Raw genomic sequence first — 19,461 nt, forward strand, 5'->3', positions numbered from 1 at the left:
TTAGGGAGATATTCCTGCTCAGCTAACTGGTCAATCCTTGCGGAAAGTCTGTCGAAACTTTACCCTCACTATTCATATAACCATGCTTAAATGTGTCCGTAACTGAGGGCAGAAAAAACAGAGGCTGTTCAGATTATGGCAACGTTTAGGCTTGGGGAAACAAAGTAGGGAGGGCAATACAGCGTGCATCTCTTTTTCCAACCAAAATTTGACAATGCAACATTAGCTGCAGAGACACAGCCTGGAGCTTGCGGCAGCAAGACTCTCTGACTCATCGCAAAACAGCGGCATTAAAAGTGGGGCTGCCTATAATTATCCAGCGACTTTAACAATCACATGAAGTTTCTACACTCCTTCACTCATCTGCTACATTGATAGTGACAGAATCGCTGAGCGCTGATTCTAACTTTCTCCCAGAGGCAAGGAATCTATAACCATATTTATATCGCCTTTCCTGGTATCTATTGGCCACGCGGAATGTTCCAATGCTGCTCTGAGCGCCCATTTCTGTTTCATCCAATCTTTGGTCTCCTTTATAAAAGTACAAGTTTGGAGAGGGAGAAGCGGTGGGAATAGTGCAGGTAATGGTGAACTTCTCCCCTATTAAGTATAAACCACGCGATTCGTCCAGGTTTATGGTTGGGCTTCATGGCAGGTCTCTCGAATAATGATAGGAAACGACAGTTAAAAAAAAAATCGGTGCTTCTGTTCCAGGGAAACGCTTTTTTCACGCCCTGCTCTTTGGAACGTTTCATGAACCATTGGGACTCTCTGCTGGAGAGCAGATTGGGCGCTGAACCTGAGCTAAAAAATCAATCCCAATAAAACCGTTTGACTCAAGATTAAATCTGGCGTAAAGTCCTGCACAATTTCACCATGATTGAAATTCTAATGGCCGGGGTTGCAAATTGCTGTGGGACGTGTATGTGGATGGGATTTTAATTGCCCGTCATTGTGTTTTTTCGTATCGGGCGAATGATTTCTTCTGTTACCACTGGAAGGGAACAAAGTGCATTTTGCACAATTATGCAATACTGTCCACAATACAATGCTGATGATTATCGGATTTCAGAGATTTCAGCATGAAAAAGATACGTTTCTCGCTATTCTGAAGTGTGCTGGTGAAATCACATATGGAGTACCATTCCAGATTTTTCCCCCTTATTTGAAGATGGATGTGGTGGCATTGGAGGCAGATTAGTGGAGATTCTCCAGATTGATTCCCTGAATGAAGATTTTGTGCTATGAGGAGAGAGTAAACAGTCTGTGCTTATAGTCGCTCGAATTTAGATTGATAAGAGGACGTCCGATCCTAGCCTTTTAAAAAAGAATTGTTGAATAAATATATATGAAATATTTCCTCCAAAGCGGCAACCTAGAGCAAGACGTCACAAGAATCGGTTGAGTGATGGTAGATCTAAAAATGGAATGAGGTGGAACTACTTCTTGCTGAAAATAATGACTTTGTGGAACTCGCTGCCCCATAACGCGGTACAGTAGGATTCATTGAACGGTTTGAAAAATAAAAAGTAAGATAGATAAATATCTCATAAAAATAAATGTTAAACGGGTATAAGGAGCAAGTGGGGAGGTGGATTTGAGACCAGGAAGAGATCGGCTATGATCTGACTGAAAGGCGAAGCAGGCTGAGTGGGTTGAATTTGCCGACATCTACTATTAAATCCTATGCTGCATTATTCCTCTGTTCATTTTCACTTCGTCAATAGTATTGCCAGATACAAATAGCACTTGTCAACCTAACTATACAAATATAGCTGTCGAAGTCAATTCATATATCTAATCACGTGTACCGTGTCAATGATCAGACAATATTGATGCATCAGACAGATATTTTTTAGTAACTTTGTCGAAACCTAAACAAATAGACTATCATTGTCCATTTGATTTAGAGCGATGATTACGAATAGGACTGTACTATCGATATTAGCCTGATTTCTCATTGAGACATATAAGATGATGAATGGGATGGGTAAGATAGAGGTGGAGAGACTCTTCCCGCTCAGAAAGGACAGTAGGACTAGGGGGCACAGTCTCAAGATAAAGGGGGGGGGGGGGGGTCGCGGTTTAGAACGGAGTTGAGGAGGAACTTCTTCACTCAAAGGGTGGTAAATCTCTGGAATTCTCTGCCCGTTGAAGTGGTGGAGGCTGCCTCGCTCAATATTTTTAAGACGCGGGTTGATGGGTTTTTGATAAGCGAGGGGATTAAGGGTTATGGGGAGAGGGCGGGAATGTGGAACTGAGCCACGACAGATGAGCCATGATCTTATTGAATGGCGCGGCAGGCTCGAAAGGGCTAGATGGCCTACTCCTGCTCCTATTTCTTATGTTCTTATGTTATTTTGTAAGAGCTGAGAATTTTGTAGCGAGTATCGCTACACTTGCCTACTCAAAGCCTGTTCACCATCGGCAAGGCACAGTTCAGCAATATAATGGAGTACTGTCCACTTGCCGGGGTGACTGCAGTTCCAGAACATCCTGAGAAGCTCGAAACCATTCAGAACCAAGGAACCGCCGATCGTTTGCTAACCAGTGAAAAAAAACGCATTCACCACTCCCCCCCACCCACCCACCTCAACCTGAGGTACACAATGGCAACAAATACAAATACAATGCCGTAACACACTAAGGCTACGTTGACAGTTAATTCCAGGAACTCACAGGTACCACCTAGATGCACAAGGGAAACCTAACATTACGACCTAGAATGTTATTGAAATATTGCTCAATCTCCCGACTTGAAATGTTACTTCCAGATGATAAAATGGATTGCAAATGTGCAAGTACATCGGTTCACATATTTTCTTTCGCAAAATAGATTGGTCCCTTCCTCTGATCCAACACCTTCCGTTTGTAATTTTCCTCTACGCTTGCTGGCAAGGAAGGAGCATTGATAACGCAGACAAACAGGTCGAATCTCTAGATCGTGCAACCATTCCATTACATACAGATGGCCGTATCTTCAGGAGAGATTTCTGGTCAGCTATGTAATGGTGAGGAAATTGCAAACTTTACCCTCGCTATTCCTATATAGGGATGCAACATGTCTGTTAGAGAGGCTCGACTTGATAAGGTTTTTTACATCGTAAAATAACTTTCATCGGCATATAATTTTGAAGGAGGACAAAGTTGTTGCCATAAATTCCAAATAAGCATCAATATATAATGTGGCGGAATGTTGCATCAAGTTGTTTGTATTTTCCGGCCCAGAATGCAGAGTATGCGGCAATTTCCTCAGAGACATTGATCCCAGTAGCGACCCTGAAATACCTGAAATCTTACTCATTGTAACAGTTAAGTCTTGCTGCTGTTATGAAGCGTAACTGACAAGCACTTTAACAATCTCTGCTCCCTTTCACTCAGCTGTTACAGTGAGAGTGACATACCCTCTGGCCGCTGAATGCAACCATTATTCATAGACTGAATCTATACATTCACATTTATAGTGCCGTTCCAGGAATCTATTGCTAACAGGAGATGTTCCAATGCATTCCTGCGTGGCCATCTGAGGTACAACCAGCCTTTGGTTCCTGTGGGAGAAGTAGAAGCGTGGAGATAGTCCAAAGGTTTGAGAGGCCATGGTAAATTGACCTTAATGTCAGGGGACTAACAGGGTAAATATGTGAGTATAAGGGAATAAGTCCCGGGTGGGATTATGGTTGGTGCAGACTCGATAGGTCGAATGGCCTTCTGCACTGAAGGGAGTCTATTCATGAGGGTGATTCAGCGAGAGCAGTGCAGTGCAAATCGTGGTGACCATCCCTCCTATGTGTAGCCGTACGTAACACCTGCAGGTACATGGGAAGCAGAGACATGGGAACATTACGGCCTGAAATTTATTCTCACTCTGGCCGAATTTCAGAGCATGACTTTGGATGATCATAGAGTAGTTAGATTTCAAGCGTTACTGTTGTTCAAATCTAACCACTAGATTTGCCATCACGGTTTCACTTCTACCTCCCGTTACACTGCATTTTAGTGGATTCATGGAAATAACACTAACCTTTGTCCATCAGGGCTGCAATAGTAAATGTGACCACAAACTGTCCAGACTTGGCTGTGTCTGTTCTGATTGATTCGTTTTCTCTTAATCTGTACCTCCGTTAAAAAAGTGCTCCCTCGATAAGAAGTCCGTGCCTCAAAAGTAATCACAGTCTCGTCACTTTTGATATTTTTTTCAGGAGGGTCGACAGATACTGACGGAAACGGAAAACGTTGGAAAATCTCAGTAGATCTGAAAGCATCTGTGGAAACAGCCAACCTTTCTCATAATATTGGTTCTATTTTCCCTCCACAAATGCTGTCTGAGCTTCTGAGATTTTCCAGCACTTCATTTTTCTTTCAGTTTCCGATTCCAGTCTCTGCAGTATTTTGCTTTTAACTTAGTTAGTGATGGCTTGTCGGGTGATGCTGAAAGGTTAGCAAGAAAGACAATAATGTGAACGACTTGATAACACACACGGACGGATGCAGCCTATTGTGGTGCAGGGAACTTCGGTAGAATCCTTACCCCCCGACAGACGGTTCCTCCCATTGTAGCCAATTTGGCAGCAATCCAAATTACAACACACTTATCCTCAGAGTTCAACATAGATAATTGCCTTGTATCGTAAGTATGCGGTACATACCCCAGAGAAATTGATCTAAGTAGCGACACTGAGATACCTGAAGTCTTATACATTGTAATAGTGAAGGCTTGCTGTTATGCAGAGTAACAGCTATATTAGCAATCTTGTCTCCCCATCACTCAGCTGTTATAGTGAAGGTGATGGGGAGCAGAGATTGCTAATTCTTGAACCCTGATTCCAACCAAGTTCCATTGACTGAGGCTCCATATTCACATCTGCACTGTTCTACCAGGTTTCTATTGCTGGCACTAAATGCTCCCTCTGTAAAAGTTGAAGCTGATAGATGGTCCAAAGATCTGTGGGTCAATTTGTCTCGCCATGGTAAATTGACCCTGGTTTCAGGGGATTAGGGGGGTAAACGTGTGGGTTTAAGGGAAGGGGGACTGGGTGGATTTTGGTCGGTAAGACTCGATGGCCGATTGGCTGCCTTCCGCGCTGTAGGGTTTCTATTCTCCGAGGGTGAATCAGCGGGAGCAGTGCAGGTAGTGGTGACTATCCGCCCCGTGTGTAACCGTGTGCACCATCTACAATTATATGGGAAGCAGACACGTGAGAACACTCCTACTTGGAATTTCACTTGAAGTCATTCACCGTTGTTACTTGGAAATTGATTACAGGGATATAGTACAACAGTTGATTTTGATATATATGTTTGATGATATTTGGGCCCGCCGTGTGGCTAAATAGTTTGGGTCCGGTCCTCTTATCCATCACCTCCGTTATACAGTTTCTCCCTTAATGTAGATGGGAGGTGCATCAATAAAGCGAACTAATGTTGATGATGTAGAGCTGCAAATCTTTTACTACTACAGTTATTTCTGTCTGTATTTTCGGGGGAGATTCCTGGTCTGCAATGAGATTAATCTTTGCACAGAGTACATCAACACTTTGCTGTCAATATTCATATGCCCAGAGTTCACTGTGCCTGTAACAGAGGGCAGAACGAATAGACGTTGTTCAGATAATGGATAGGGGAAAACAAAAAAAAAGAGCTTGCAATGCAACAGAAACAATCACTCTATCCAGTGATAGAATCCAACCGATGCCTCTTTCTCCAACCAGACTATTGAAAATGCAAAACTAGTATCAGTGAAGAGAGCAAGGGAACGGGACAAGGAATACTGGAATTAGGAATGTGGTACTGTGTCGTGCTGGGTTATCAATTAGGTTGTAAATGACGATTTGTCAAATAACGATCAACATTTGGGTTTCAATGCAGCATTTGGCCGCGAAAAAAAAATACACGAATCAACTATTCGAATTTTAGATTTTGATAAGGAAGGCTAATTGCTTGAGACAGAAAACGATCAACATGGAAAATCTGCTCATGTGTAAAACAACTGAACGTCAGTGGAGTGTGTTTAAAGAAACGTACATGGCACAAAATAACCAGTTCGTGCCGCTGAGAAGCACAAATCCACGGAAAACCGAGCGATGGAGAATTAAAGTGAGAGGAAAAATGTAAACTCAAATAAAGCTATTATACACACACACACACACACACACACACACACACACCCCACAGCTCCTGCCGAATTGGAAGGGAATGGATAACAGTAAAGGGTAAGTAAGCAGATGAAAACGCTGCAAATAAGGATTATGAATGTACGTCTGCATGTGACATCAATATCGATAATAAATAAAATAATTGTATAAAGAGAAAGCGGGAGTTAAAGAAGCAACGCTGTCCCGCCAAAGACGGAAAGTGAGGATGTTGTTAATGAGCATGGGAAAATGACAGACACGTTGAATGATTATTTTTAATCAGTGTTTACAGTAGGAATGGGGAACGGTTTGTCGGAAGACTCAAGGAAATTAATCGTGTACCGTGGCAGGGTCTAAAAGAATACCTTAAGCGCTGGAGAAACTCATAGTAGGTTAAATACATTTTAAATAGTCAGTGATTGAAGACACTAATACCACCCACCAGCACTGAGTGAAATGGCCTCAGATCAGGCACACAATCTAACAGGGGAACTGTCCACATGAAAACGGTGTGAACATAGTAAGTAGAATATGTAAACACGTTTTTTTATGATTAATATATGCATTTTAATATGACAAAATGTATAATCTGTATTTTTAAAGCAATTGCTCAATATAGACAAAGGCAAGCTTCTGTGAAGGATGATGAGGTGATGCCTTGGCAGACAGAAAAATATTCATTAGAACAATGAAACCACAGAATGTGCACAGTTGTATCAACAAATGTTACGGAAGTATGTTCTGAATGCGAGTTACTGATTAGATCTGTTGAAATGTTGTAATAAGACGGCCGTTCACAGAGGTGAGAAGTTCACCTTTCTGGTTCAGCTACTCACGTGGATGAAAGTTGGTTGGAACAGAAACTTTGACCATTGTAGCCATGCTTCAAGGTTTGCGAAGCAACAGAGAAAGAAGCATCAGCGACAGGGGGAGAAGGGATACGGATTCTACTGATCAGTGAAACCTGATGATGTCAGAAAATGCAAGTGTCTAAGGTGCATGACTGTTGTAATAGTGATTGATTTGTGTCATGAGGATTGGTTAATAATTGCTGGAGAGGCGCAAAAAAAACAAAGTTGAGAAATCAATTATTGATCTAGCCAATTCATTGTAAGTTCCGAGTGGTATTGTAATGTCCTAGGCCTTTTCTTCTCAGACACAGGACTGCACAATTCTCATTCTCCCACTGATCATTGATCAAATGTAAACATGTCTTTAACTGGGACACTGGCTTCATGAGTCTTTTCATTGGCTGAAGTTTATGGTGACAATTCCTCTCTGAAAAGGCCGCAAAACATTGAGTAACAGATTGATAAGGATGAAACCAATGGATCTACAAATCCCCAAGGCCTCACTGTTTCTATCCGAAGGTGCTAAAGGATTTAAAAGGGTACAATGTAGTTGCTCCAACTCTCACCTTTCAAATTGCTTTAGATTCAGGAGTCATCCAACTGGATTGCAAGATTCCTCATGCCAATCCTTTATTAATTACGGTTGAAAAACAAAATGAAGGAATTGCAGACAATTCGCCTTCGGACTATGTTGGGGAAAATATTGCAGTCTATATTCGATGTTAGCGGACCTGAACACCCGAAACACATTGTAGCTTGGATTCAAGAAAGGTAGAAAATGCCCAAAAAATACAAAAGGGGCGGCTAAGTTAATGAAAAAGGGGATGTTTTTGAATGTTGTATAAATGCATTTCCAGAATGCATTCGATTGAGCCGCACGACACAGATTGTTAAATAAAGTAAAAGCCCGCAGAACTGAGGATAAATTATTCACCTGAATAGTAATTGATTGAGCGATGGCTGACACAAAGTACGGATAAAGGGTAGATATTCAAAGTGGCAGTATGTGTTTCGTTGTTTCCCATACGGATCTGTGTTAGGACGTCCATTATTAGCATTGTTTCTTAAGAACTTGGATACTGGTATGGAAAGACCTTTGTCCAAATTTGATGATGCAAATATAGGCGTCTTTGCAGACAGTGCAGATGATAGCATATCATTACAACGGAAAGTGGAAAGCCTGAGTGAATGACCGAAAGAGGCCAGCATGTCATACGCCTTCTTCACCACCTGATCTACGTGTGCTGACACTTTCCGAGACCTATGGACCTGTACGTCTGGATCCGTCCACATGTTAATGATTCTAAGTGTTCTGACATTTCTTATATGCTTCCTTCTGGAATTAACCTTCCACCAATTTACTAACTTCACCTAAGCATCAAACTTGTCCTAACTGATGTTACTCAAAACCTACAGAATTAAGGGCGCTGCTCTTAATGCTCCCCCATGGAACTTGCAAACACCTTGCCGGGCTCATTCTCCAACACGAGTGAAACTCAGGCCCCTTCCATGGTTAGGCTATTTGCATACTGCTTCAAAAAAAACTCCAAGACGCAAATATCCACCACCCATCCAAGTCACTGTCACTAGGGAGTCCCAGTATAGAAAGGCAAATTTAATTTCACCCACCAGAACAACCATGCTGGTTTTACAAAAAATCCCCATCATCTTTCCATAGTTCTTTTGTTCGATCTGCCACTGGATGCTGACAGACCTTTAGTACAACCCCATCAAAGTGATTGCACCCTTCCTATTCATGATTTATAACCCATATGACCTCGTGGATTAGCCCTCCACCTTCCTCAGTACAGGTACCATATTCTTCTTAAACAGTGACACAACTCTGTCACCGATTTGATATCCTCATTTTGTCACACCTGAAACATTTAAGTTATGGGACGCTAAAGTGGCAACCTTGTTCCATTATCAACAATCTTCCGTAATAACTGCAAATATATAGTTATCTAGAGTAGTCCAGGCGTTTAATTCAGCTGCTTCACTTGTCATATTCCTCACTATAAACCAAATACACCTCAGGTGGGAATCCTACCGTTTTCACTAGCCTCTCCCTTTGTTCTTCCTCTTTGCCCGAATGGCCGTAGTCTCTAAAATTTATTTGTTAATTTTGACTTGTTGATCTACTACTCCGGTTCCTATCACCCTCGCACACAAGTTTAAAGCATCCTGAGTGTCATTAGCAATCCTTCCTGCCAGGATCGCCCCACTGGCCTTCGTCTCTAAAATCTCCTCGTTCATTTTGACTTGTTGATCTACTACTCCCTTTCCTACCTCCCTCCCACACAAGTTTAAAGCATCCTGCGTGCCATTAGCAATCCTCCCTGCCAGGATATTTGTTCCTCTTCAGTTTAGGCGCACCTCATCCTTCTTTCACAGGTCCAATTTGCCGTAGGAGGAGCACATTTATCCAAGTATCTAAAACTTGTCTTTACAAATGATTTGGCCAAGTAGTTAACTGCACTATCTTCCTGTTCCCAGCCTCATTGGAACGCGGATCAGGAAGTAGTCCCCAGATTAACAATCTGGAATCCGCAACTCACTAGTTAATGCATTGAAATATTTTTGCGGGGCCTCCACACACTCACTTCTTAAATGATTTTTTTAAACCAATTTCCAACACGACCTCTGGCTGCCCGCCTTCACTTTCTGAGAATGTTCCGCGCCCACTCAGAAATCCTTGACCCTGGCACCAGGAAGGCAATACATCAGACTTGAGTCTATTTTGTTGTCACAAAAATGCCTAAATATGCCCCTGAAATCAGAGTCCCATATTACTAACAAACAACTGCGTTATGACTTCCCCTGCTGTAAAATAGAACCAGCTGTGGTGCCAGCACACTGGAAACTGCAGTCGCCCTGCCCTGATGGGTTTTGCTTCTCAAATGCATCCAAAGTGGTATGCTTCTTAGAGAGGGGAAAAGCACAGTGAATTTCGATCGTGGTCCGTCTGCGCCTTCCAGAGATCAGGCGCTATGTGTCTACAACTTGTATTTCACCACGTCCCTAAAACTCATGCCTTTTGCAGCTCACCGCGTGTTATGGGCCTCAAAATGTGTCCGACTACAGCTCCAATCTAACCGTGTTGGCTGATATGTGATGCAACTGGATAAACGTTCTGTGGATGAGCATATCAGGGACGTTTAAACAGTCATTGATTCTATGATTCTCCACGAGAAACATACTACCCCACTGACTGTCATTACCCCAGAGGAAATATTTATTTAAAAATGAATTCCTATTAAGTTACAGCGAACTAGAGGGGCTCTTGTGTTAGCATTTTCTCCCCCCAAAAAACTAAACAAACAATTTTGTAGAGGGCAGTCTACGTTCCATTTTAAATCTTAACATTGTAGTACCCAACCACTGGTATAAATCCTTTATCCGCCTGGAAAACCTTTTCTACATCCTTTCCAAAGTCTCCACATCTTCTGGTAGTGTGGCGAACATACACAATATTCCAAATATAGCCTCGTTATATTTTTACATAGCTGCAACATGACCTACCAACTTTAATAGCATATGCCCCGACTGATTGAGGCCAGCATGCCATACGCCTTTTTGACCACCTTATCCAGGTGTGCTTGCACTTTCGGGAAATTGTGGAACTGTGCGTTGAGATCCCTCAGAAGGTTAATGTTTCTAAGCGTTTTGCCACTTACGTTTACTTTCCTTCGGCATTAGCCTTTCCCCAATTTATTAATTTCATCCGAGGACATGAGTTGTCCTGATTGATAAGTAAGTTAAAACGTATGGAATTGTTGGCATGTCTGGAAATGTCTCCATGAAGTCTTTAAACACATTGTTGAGTTTACTCCCCAGTCCTCAGCAAAGTAAGGCTCTTTAGCGAGTTGGACTATTCACATATTGGTAGAAGAAACCTTCCTGTGTGCAGGAGTAAATTCGCCCTGAATCCAAGCCGCTGGCAATGGGGAGTCGAGTTAATACAGGCGAAGTTAACCTCATCACCAGAACAATCTTGTTGGTTTTACATTTTTCTTCATCATCTGTTCACAGACCTGTTGCTCTGTCTGTCACTGGCTGTTGGGACGGCTGTATTACAACTCCATCAAAGTGACTACAAATTCCCAGTCCTGATTTCGAACTCAAATGGTGTCGCTTCTTGAGCCCTCCAGTGCCTCCCCCCTCAGTACAGCTATGATATTCATAAGAACATAAGAACATAAGAAATAGGAGCAGGAGTAAACCATCTAGCCCTACGACCCTGCCTCGCCATTCAATAAGATCATGGTTGATCTGAAGTGGATCAGTTCCACTTTCCCTCTTTCTCCCCAAAACCCTTAATTCCCCTGCCTACCAGAAACCTATTTACCCGTGACTTAAATATATTTAGCGAGGTAGCCTCCAGCACTTCAACGGGCAGAGAATTCCACCCCCTTATCTTGAGGCTGTGTCGTCCAGTGCTGCCATCCTTTCTAAGCGGGAAGAATGTCTTTGCCTCTACTCTATCCATCCCCTTCATTATCTTATACGCCTCTATAAGAACCTTGTCAGCCTTCTAAACTCCAACGAGTACAGACCCAGTCTATTTAGTCTCTCTACATAGGACAACCCCTCATCTCCGGTATCAGCCTAGTGAACCTCCCCTGCACTCCTTCCAAGGTCAATGTGTCCTTCCGCAAGTGCGGCGACTAGCACTGCATGCAGTACTCCCGCTGCGGCCTCACCATTACCCTGTACAGTTGCAGCAAGGCCTCTCTACTATTATACTCTATCCCCCTCGCTATAAAGGCCAGCATTCCATTCGCCTTCTTGATCAGCTGCTGCACCTGCAGACTGGGTTTTTGCGACTCGTGCACAAGGACCCGCCCCCCCCCCCCCCCCCCCCCCCCATCCCTCTGCACCGTAGCAAGCTGCAGCTTTTCGCCTTTTAAATACTAATCCCTCCTACTATTATTTCTGCCAAATTGGATGACCTCACACTTGCTAACATTATACTCCATCTGCCAGGTCCTCGCCCACTCACTCAGCCTATCCAGATCTCTCTGCACACTTTCCACACCCTCTACACAATTTACTTTTCCACTCATCGTCGTGCCATCAGCAAATTTCGTCACCCTACACTCAGCCCCCTCCTCCGGATCATCTATGTAAATGGTAAAGAGTTGAGGCCCCAGCACCGATCCCTGCGGCTCTCCACTTGTCACCAACTGTCAACCAGAATAGCACCCATTGATAGCAACTCTTTGCTTCCAATTAGAGAGCCAATCCTTTATCCATGCTAACACCTTACCGCCAACTCCGGAAACCCTAACCTTCTGTAGCAAGCTTTTGTGTGGCACCTTATTAAACGCCTTTTGGAAACCGAAAAAGACCACATCCACTGTTTCCCCTCTGACTACTGCACGAGTCACATCATCATAGAAATCCAATAAATTCGTCAAATACGACTTCCCCTTAATGGATCCGTTCTGTGTCTGCTCTATCTAACCATTCTTTTCTAGGTGCCTCGCTACTTCTTCTTTGATGATGGATTCTAGTATTTTCCCAACTACAGACATTAACCTAACCAGCCTATAATTCCCTGCCTTTTGTCTGCTACCTTTTCTTAAACAGCAGCATAACATTAGCCGTTTTCCAATCTTCTGGCACTTCCCCGGAGTCCAGCGAATTCTGATAAATAATTCCTAAGGCATCCACGATCACCTCTGCCCTTTCATTCAAAACCCTGGGATGCATTCCATCTGGTCCTGGGGACTTGTCCACCTTCAGTCCCATTAGTCTATCAAGTACTATCTCTCTAGTGATAGTAATCGCATTTAGGCCCTCATCTCCTACCATTCTACTATCTTTAATATCCGGCAAACTATTTGTGTCCTCCTCCATGAAGACCGAGGCAAAAAACTTATTTAAAGCCTCAGCCATTTCCTCACTGCCCACTGCTAAATCCCCTCGCACATCCTCCAAGAGTCCGACGTTCACTCTAGCCAGCCTCTTCTTCTTTATATATTTGTAAAAACTTTTACTGCCTTTTTTTTATATCTAGAGATAGTTTAGCTTCATAGTCTATCTTTCGTTCCTTTATCACTTCCTTATTCATTCTTTGTTGATTTTTAAATCTTTCCCAATCTTCTAATCACCCACTACTTTTAGCCACTCTGAACGCACCAGCTTTTAATTTAATACTCTCCTTTATTTCGTTCGATAACCACGGCTGGTTATCACTTCTCCTACAGTCCTTCTTTACCATCGGAATATATTTCTGCTGAGTACTGAAAAAGATCCCCTTAAAAATCCTCCACTGTTCCTCAGCTGTCCTACCAACCAATATGCGCCTCCCCCCCCCCCCCCCCCCCCACCAATCTACATTCGCCAATTCCGCTTTCATCCTATCATACTCCCCTCTGTTCAAACAGAGGACACAGGTTCTGGACCCTACTTTCTCATCCTCCATCTGCATCAGAAATTCAACCATACTATGATCACTCGTCACAAGAGGATCCGTCACAAGAAGATCCTTAATTCTACGTGCATCGTTACACAACACCAGATCTAAGATAGCTCGCTCCATCGTAGGTTCCGTTACATACTGTTCAAGGAAACTATCCCGACAGCATTCCAAAAACTCTTCCTCAAGCCCACAGCGCCCGACTTGGGCCATCCAATCAACATGCAGATTAAAACCCCCCATAATTAACCCTGTTCCGTTTCTGAACGCGTCAATTATTTGCTTGTTTATAGCCCGCCCCACCTCAAAGTTATTATTTGGGGGCCTATAGACCACACCCACCAGCGTCTTCCTCCCCTTACTCTTGCTTATCTCCAACCACAACGATTCCACGTTTTGCTCTTTGGAGCCTATATCTTCCCTTACTTCCGCCCTGATATTATCCTTAATTAACTGAGCTACCTTACCCCCTTTTTCCTCCCGTCTATCCTTCCTAAACACTTGATACCCCTGGACATTCAGCTTCCAGTCCCTGTCACCCTGCAACCACGTTTCCGTAATGGCCACTCGATCATACCCATTTGTGTTGATTTGCAACATCAGCTCGTTCACTTTGTTCCGAATGCTTCGTGCATTCAGGTAAAGTGTCTTTATACCAGCCTTCATCTCGACCTTATTTGGAGAAACGCTACTAACCTCTCTCATGCCCCCTACTCCTTCTATTACCGGAACATCCTGAACATTTACCTGCACATGTACCCTCTCCTTTATTCTCCCTAATCCGTAAAACAACTCCTCCACCTGTTTTACACCCGCCTCAATCATGCCTGAAATATTTAAATCCCAGAAAAGTAAGCTACCAGCCTTGTCCCTCTCTCATCGATTACCTGTAATGTCTTCAATATCATAGATACTTGCAACAATCCAAGCGTTTAGTTCATCTCATTCACGTACCGTAGTCGTCTCAATAAAACAGATGAATCTGAGATTGCCCGTCGAGTCGGGTTCAGTATTCATTTCCTATGTTCTTCCCCTTCGCCCTTCTGGCCTTAGTCTTGACTGTTGCTAGTTCATTTTGAATTCTTGACCTACTGCTATGGTTCCTACTCTTTGGCACACGCGTGTGAACCCTCCTGTGCGACACCAGTAGCCATCCCCGATAGCATATTTTTTCCTCTCCAACGTTAGTGCACACCGTCCTTCTTGTACAGGCCCCAAATGCCATGGAAGGATCCCAATTATCCACCTTTCTAACCCCTTCCCCACTGCACGGTCTCTTCAAGCACATATGGAACTGTGGTATATTCTTATTTTTAGCCTCACGGGCAGGTAGAACATGAATTAATCCCAAGATTAATAGCCTAGATGTCTTGATTTCAACATACTACCGAATTCCCTGAACTCTTATTGCAGGACCTCCTCACCGTTCCTGCATATGTCGTTCTTACCACGACCTCTGGCTGCTCGAATTCATTTTTAACGGTGTCCCATGCTGCGCAGGCATCCTTTACGCTGGCACCAGCGAGGCAACACATCATGCCGAAGTCTATTTTGCCATAGAAACTTCTGTCTGTGTGACACACATTGAATTTCCATTTTGCTACTATAGAACTTTTACCTTCGCTGCTGTGCAACAGAGCCAGCTGCGGTGCTGCTACACTGTCTGCTGCTGTCGCCTTCCCCGACAGACATTCCTCCTCAAAAGTATCCAGGACAGTCTGCTTATTAGAGGGGGTGATAGCACAGCGAATTTCGACAGTGTCTGCCTTCGACTTTTGGGCTCATGCATCTATCTGCCTACACCCTGGGGTCTCCAATTCACCAAAACCCCTGAGTTTCAGGCTAGCTGCCTCCTATCGGTTCCAAAGTGTGTCCATCTGCAGCTCCAATCGATCCATGTGGTCGGACAAGAGTTACAACTGGACATATGTCCTGCAGACATACTCATCTGGGACGTTTAAAGTCATTGATTTGTTGCATTCCACAGGAGAAGCACACTATCCCAGTAACTGCAATTTGCACCCAGAGCAACTAGTTTTTAAAAAATGCATTCATATTAAGTTAATTTACAGCCACCTAGAGAGATCCTACTGCTTGATCCTTTCGAAAAATACTAAATGTATTGTTCTGTAGAGGGCAGTCTCAGTTCTACTTCAAATCCCAGCACTGTAGTACTGAACTACTGGCATAAATACTGTCTGTCCTCGCTTTTCACTCTCCTCAAGGTGGCCCTGCCTCTGTCCTGTTGCCAAAATGTTTTCCTCCCATACTGTTCTCCAGGTCCTGCTGACTGTTTGCCCCAGTGTCCTCCTCTCACGCTCTCCTCAATGTGTTGTTGACTGACTGCCCCATGGCCTGATGTCCTCCTCTCACACTCTCATAACATTGAACTGGAATAAGATATATCACCGTGGTATCTCAGCTCGGTTTCTGCATTAGCTAAAGAGCTAATAGGGCCTTTAACAATGGGAATTGTGGTTGTTACTCTAGATTTCCACGACAAAAGATTACTTTGAATGCCATTTATTATCTTGTCATGAACTATCGCTGAGTGAAATTGGATGCTCTTAGTTTTTTATAATACTTACCCACTACTGTTACCCTCAGGGTGTCACTTCTGTCCGAGATTCTCTCCGGCTGTGAAACAGTGTTTTCGTACGCACAGGAGAAATCCTCTGACACGGTGCCCAATGGAATTCTGATGGTAAATGTGACACTGGATTGTTCTGGACTGCATGTTTTACTTTCAGTCTCTTGATTTTGCTGACCTCTGTACAAGTAGAATTTGCTGCCGGAATATGGAGACGGTGCTTTACAAGCAAGCTTAATCTCTTCAGTTCTGAGGTATACCTTATCTGGGCGGTCAGTAGAAAGTGTTGGCTTCTGAGGGTAATCTGTGGGACAACAATTGAAAAAGTTAAGTTCAGACAGATTGATCCTCTCAGCATTAAATTTATTCTAAGAGTCATGAAGCAAATCTATGAGTTCGGGTGCTCTGGATGTTTTACAGGCAGCTCCATATCACCTTCACGGAATTGAGCAGCAACACTGATTAACAGTAATTCCTGACCAATAAAGTTTCCTCATTACTTTATATCTGAGAGGTTTTTGACTCCCTCAGTACTGAAATGCCAGTTATGAAAAGGAGATTGGTCATGATGCTGCCTGCTCTGCTTAAAAGAGGAAAGATTGGTTAGGCTGTGAATCTTTTACTTGGAGAAGAGATGGCCATGAGGTTTCCTGTTCGAGGTGCAGAAGTTCATGAGTTGCATAGATGTCCATTATCAGAGTGGTCAATAACGACATGGACAATGATGAAATGAAAGGAGCTGAATGTTTACAGGGGACTTGAGGAATATATTTTTCACTCATTTGGATGTTCAAGTCAGGAATGCACTGACTGAGACCATGACTAAGCCACTAACTCCTGTAACATTACAGAAAAGAATTAGATATTCATTGAGTTGCTGCGTTATCGAGTGCTAAGGGCCAAGCCCTGGAAAATGGTATGAGTGTAGTCAGAGACATGTTTAACTGCGTGGACACACGATTTACGAAATGGCCTCCTTTTGTGCTGTAGACATCTCTGAATCGATGAAAGCAGCATAATTTTATACACCTTTAGATTAAACAGAGGTTAAAATTGGACGAGGAGTTAAACCGAAAGGATACATGAATTGACTTCATCATGACTGGATGACCATGTGGCTCAAATGAGGGATTAGTGCTCCAGATCCACACCTGACACCTCATCTGCCTCTCTGCTCTTCTTAGTATGCTAAGTTTTCTTACACTAATGACGCAGGGATATGTGAACTGGCATGGGTGAGAAATCAACACATTCACAATCTCGGTTTGCTCTCACTTACCTGCTACAGTTACGGTCACAATGATTGTTGCACTATTATTCTCTGAATTATACTGAGAATAGTGCGGCAAATGTTTTATTCGGTTAAAAAAAATCGAATCGTTTATTGTGCTAATGTCCAGTAACTCTGCAGGTAAGTTTGAAACCTTCACCCTGCAGATACACTCCACTCGCATTGCCAAGTGGCATCACTGCCTGTGGTGCAGGGTCAGCGGCGGAATATAAAAACAAAACAGTTAGAACGAGATCTGTAGATGTGCATGTGACATACCACTGCCTTGATGTCAAATGTTATCATCTATCATAGAGATTGAAGGCACAACAGGTATGTAAATTTAACCGCATAAGTACAAGGGCAAATATGGAACACTACAGCGCTTGCAAAAGAGAGACGAACTTGAGAGTTATTTCAATGATGAACATTTCAAGTGTTTTTACTACTGGGAATTATGACATCAAACGGCAGCGAAGAGGCAGATACGTCAGCTTGTTTGCTGACAGCGAGCTTTCGCGGGGGAGGTGTTCGATTTGAAATGACAAACGAGGGTTGTGGATTCCCAATGAAATTCCTTGAACGCAGGTGAATATATTGTTTCAAAAAAGTGAACTAAATTATGTCATTCCATGCATTTCCCTCTTACAGTTGTCCAAGGCACAACTGAAAATCGAAGTTTGTTTTTGATTCGCTTGATATTCCAGAAATTCATTAAAAAAGTAGTGTTAAATCAAACCGATAAGATCATTTCTCCCCGGCTGAAGACATTTTTTTAGATCTTCGTTTGTCAGTATTTTTCTAAACCTAGAAAGTATGCATGAATAATCATTTCTGTCAGAGCGACAGAGGTGCGTTTCTCGGACTGGAAGTGAGGAGGATAAGGCACTCATTGGATTCACAGATGACCGAGGTTATGGGTTGGGCAGGAGTTTTTTTAATGCAAACCATTCAAATTTGATGAAAGACGAATGAAACCTTTTATCAGATTAGAAAATAATCCACACTAACCTTCAGAATCGCTCAGCCGAATTCCAGAGAACGCTAGAAACAGGAAATATGAGCTGATTAATGTTTCAAAAACAACATCAGTCGAAACACAGAATTATTGAACAATAGAACACAAGTACGTTATTCAGACAACGGTACAATAGCAGCCTCCATTGTGAAGTGTTGCAGTAATTCCACTTTCTGTCTCGTCCCTTGTTCCTTATGTCAAGAATCAGACTGAACCCACATACATTCATTTCTGTTTTTTCACTCAATTTCTTGACATACAAGCAAGTTAAAAACAACCTTCCACATGACATCTAGCTATTAGGCCATGAGTGGGTATATTGCCACTGTGCAACCAGCTGACCAATCCTGCACCATTTATAGAATCGTCGTCTAAACAAATGGAGTATTTGTCATTGTGAAAAAAAAATTGAAAACGCGACAACCATATTCCACGCAAAGTTTCAATTGTGCTTGTGCAGATAACTGAAGTGGAATTATTTCCAGGCTTGCAGTTAGTATCAGTGAGGATGAACAGAATTTGAGTGACTTTTCAAAGCACCAAAAGAAGGGGAGACCATGTGGCCACTTCTTGAGCTTTGTTTTCTGCAAGACCTTTTCCTTGTGCTTTGGCTACATTCTGGTTCAAAATGCTGCCATTAATCTAAGGCAAAAATCAACATATATTTCTTCGATTTCAGGACACAACCTGGCTGAAACATTATCTAATATCTCAAACTGACCATTTACTGACTGAGTGAACGTTTCTGCGAAAGACAAAGCTGGTCACCTGGATGCGGTGTCGATGGCAATGTTGGTCATATTTGCAGATCCGGGTTCAATGAAGGGTGCAGGAGGGCATGCCAGCGCTTGTTCCATCACCTTTTATTTATTTTTATTTTTTGGCATTTCAAGGGCTCAATTGCATTTTCAAAAATGCTGAAAGGATTTGGGCCTGTACCAACCAAGCATTGTTTTCCATCTTCTCACCACACTGTGTGAATACAGTTTTTTCAGTTATTCCAAACTATCTGCTGTCTCTTTCTTTCAATCGATATCCCCTGGTTATTGCCACTTCCACGAAAAGGAACGGGTATTTTTTATATACTCTGTCTAGGACTTTTGCAATCTTGGAGAACTCACTTAGGGCGCCCTGAGGATTCTCTACTCTGAGAACAATCACGGACTAACTAGACCAT

The 19,461-nt window shown here is 42.9% G+C and overlaps 1 pseudogene; it reads right to left on the bottom strand.

The window, feature by feature from the left end:
* Nucleotides 1-355: 355 nt before the first annotated feature.
* LOC145345298 (uncharacterized) overlaps nucleotides 356-19,461 on the bottom strand; it is a 77,320-nt pseudogene continuing 58,214 nt past the window's right edge.

This window comes from Carcharhinus amblyrhynchos, chromosome 7, assembly GCF_965287045.1.
Source record: "Carcharhinus amblyrhynchos chromosome 7, sCarAmb.v2.hapA, whole genome shotgun sequence".
NCBI lineage: Eukaryota > Metazoa > Chordata > Chondrichthyes > Carcharhiniformes > Carcharhinidae > Carcharhinus > Carcharhinus amblyrhynchos.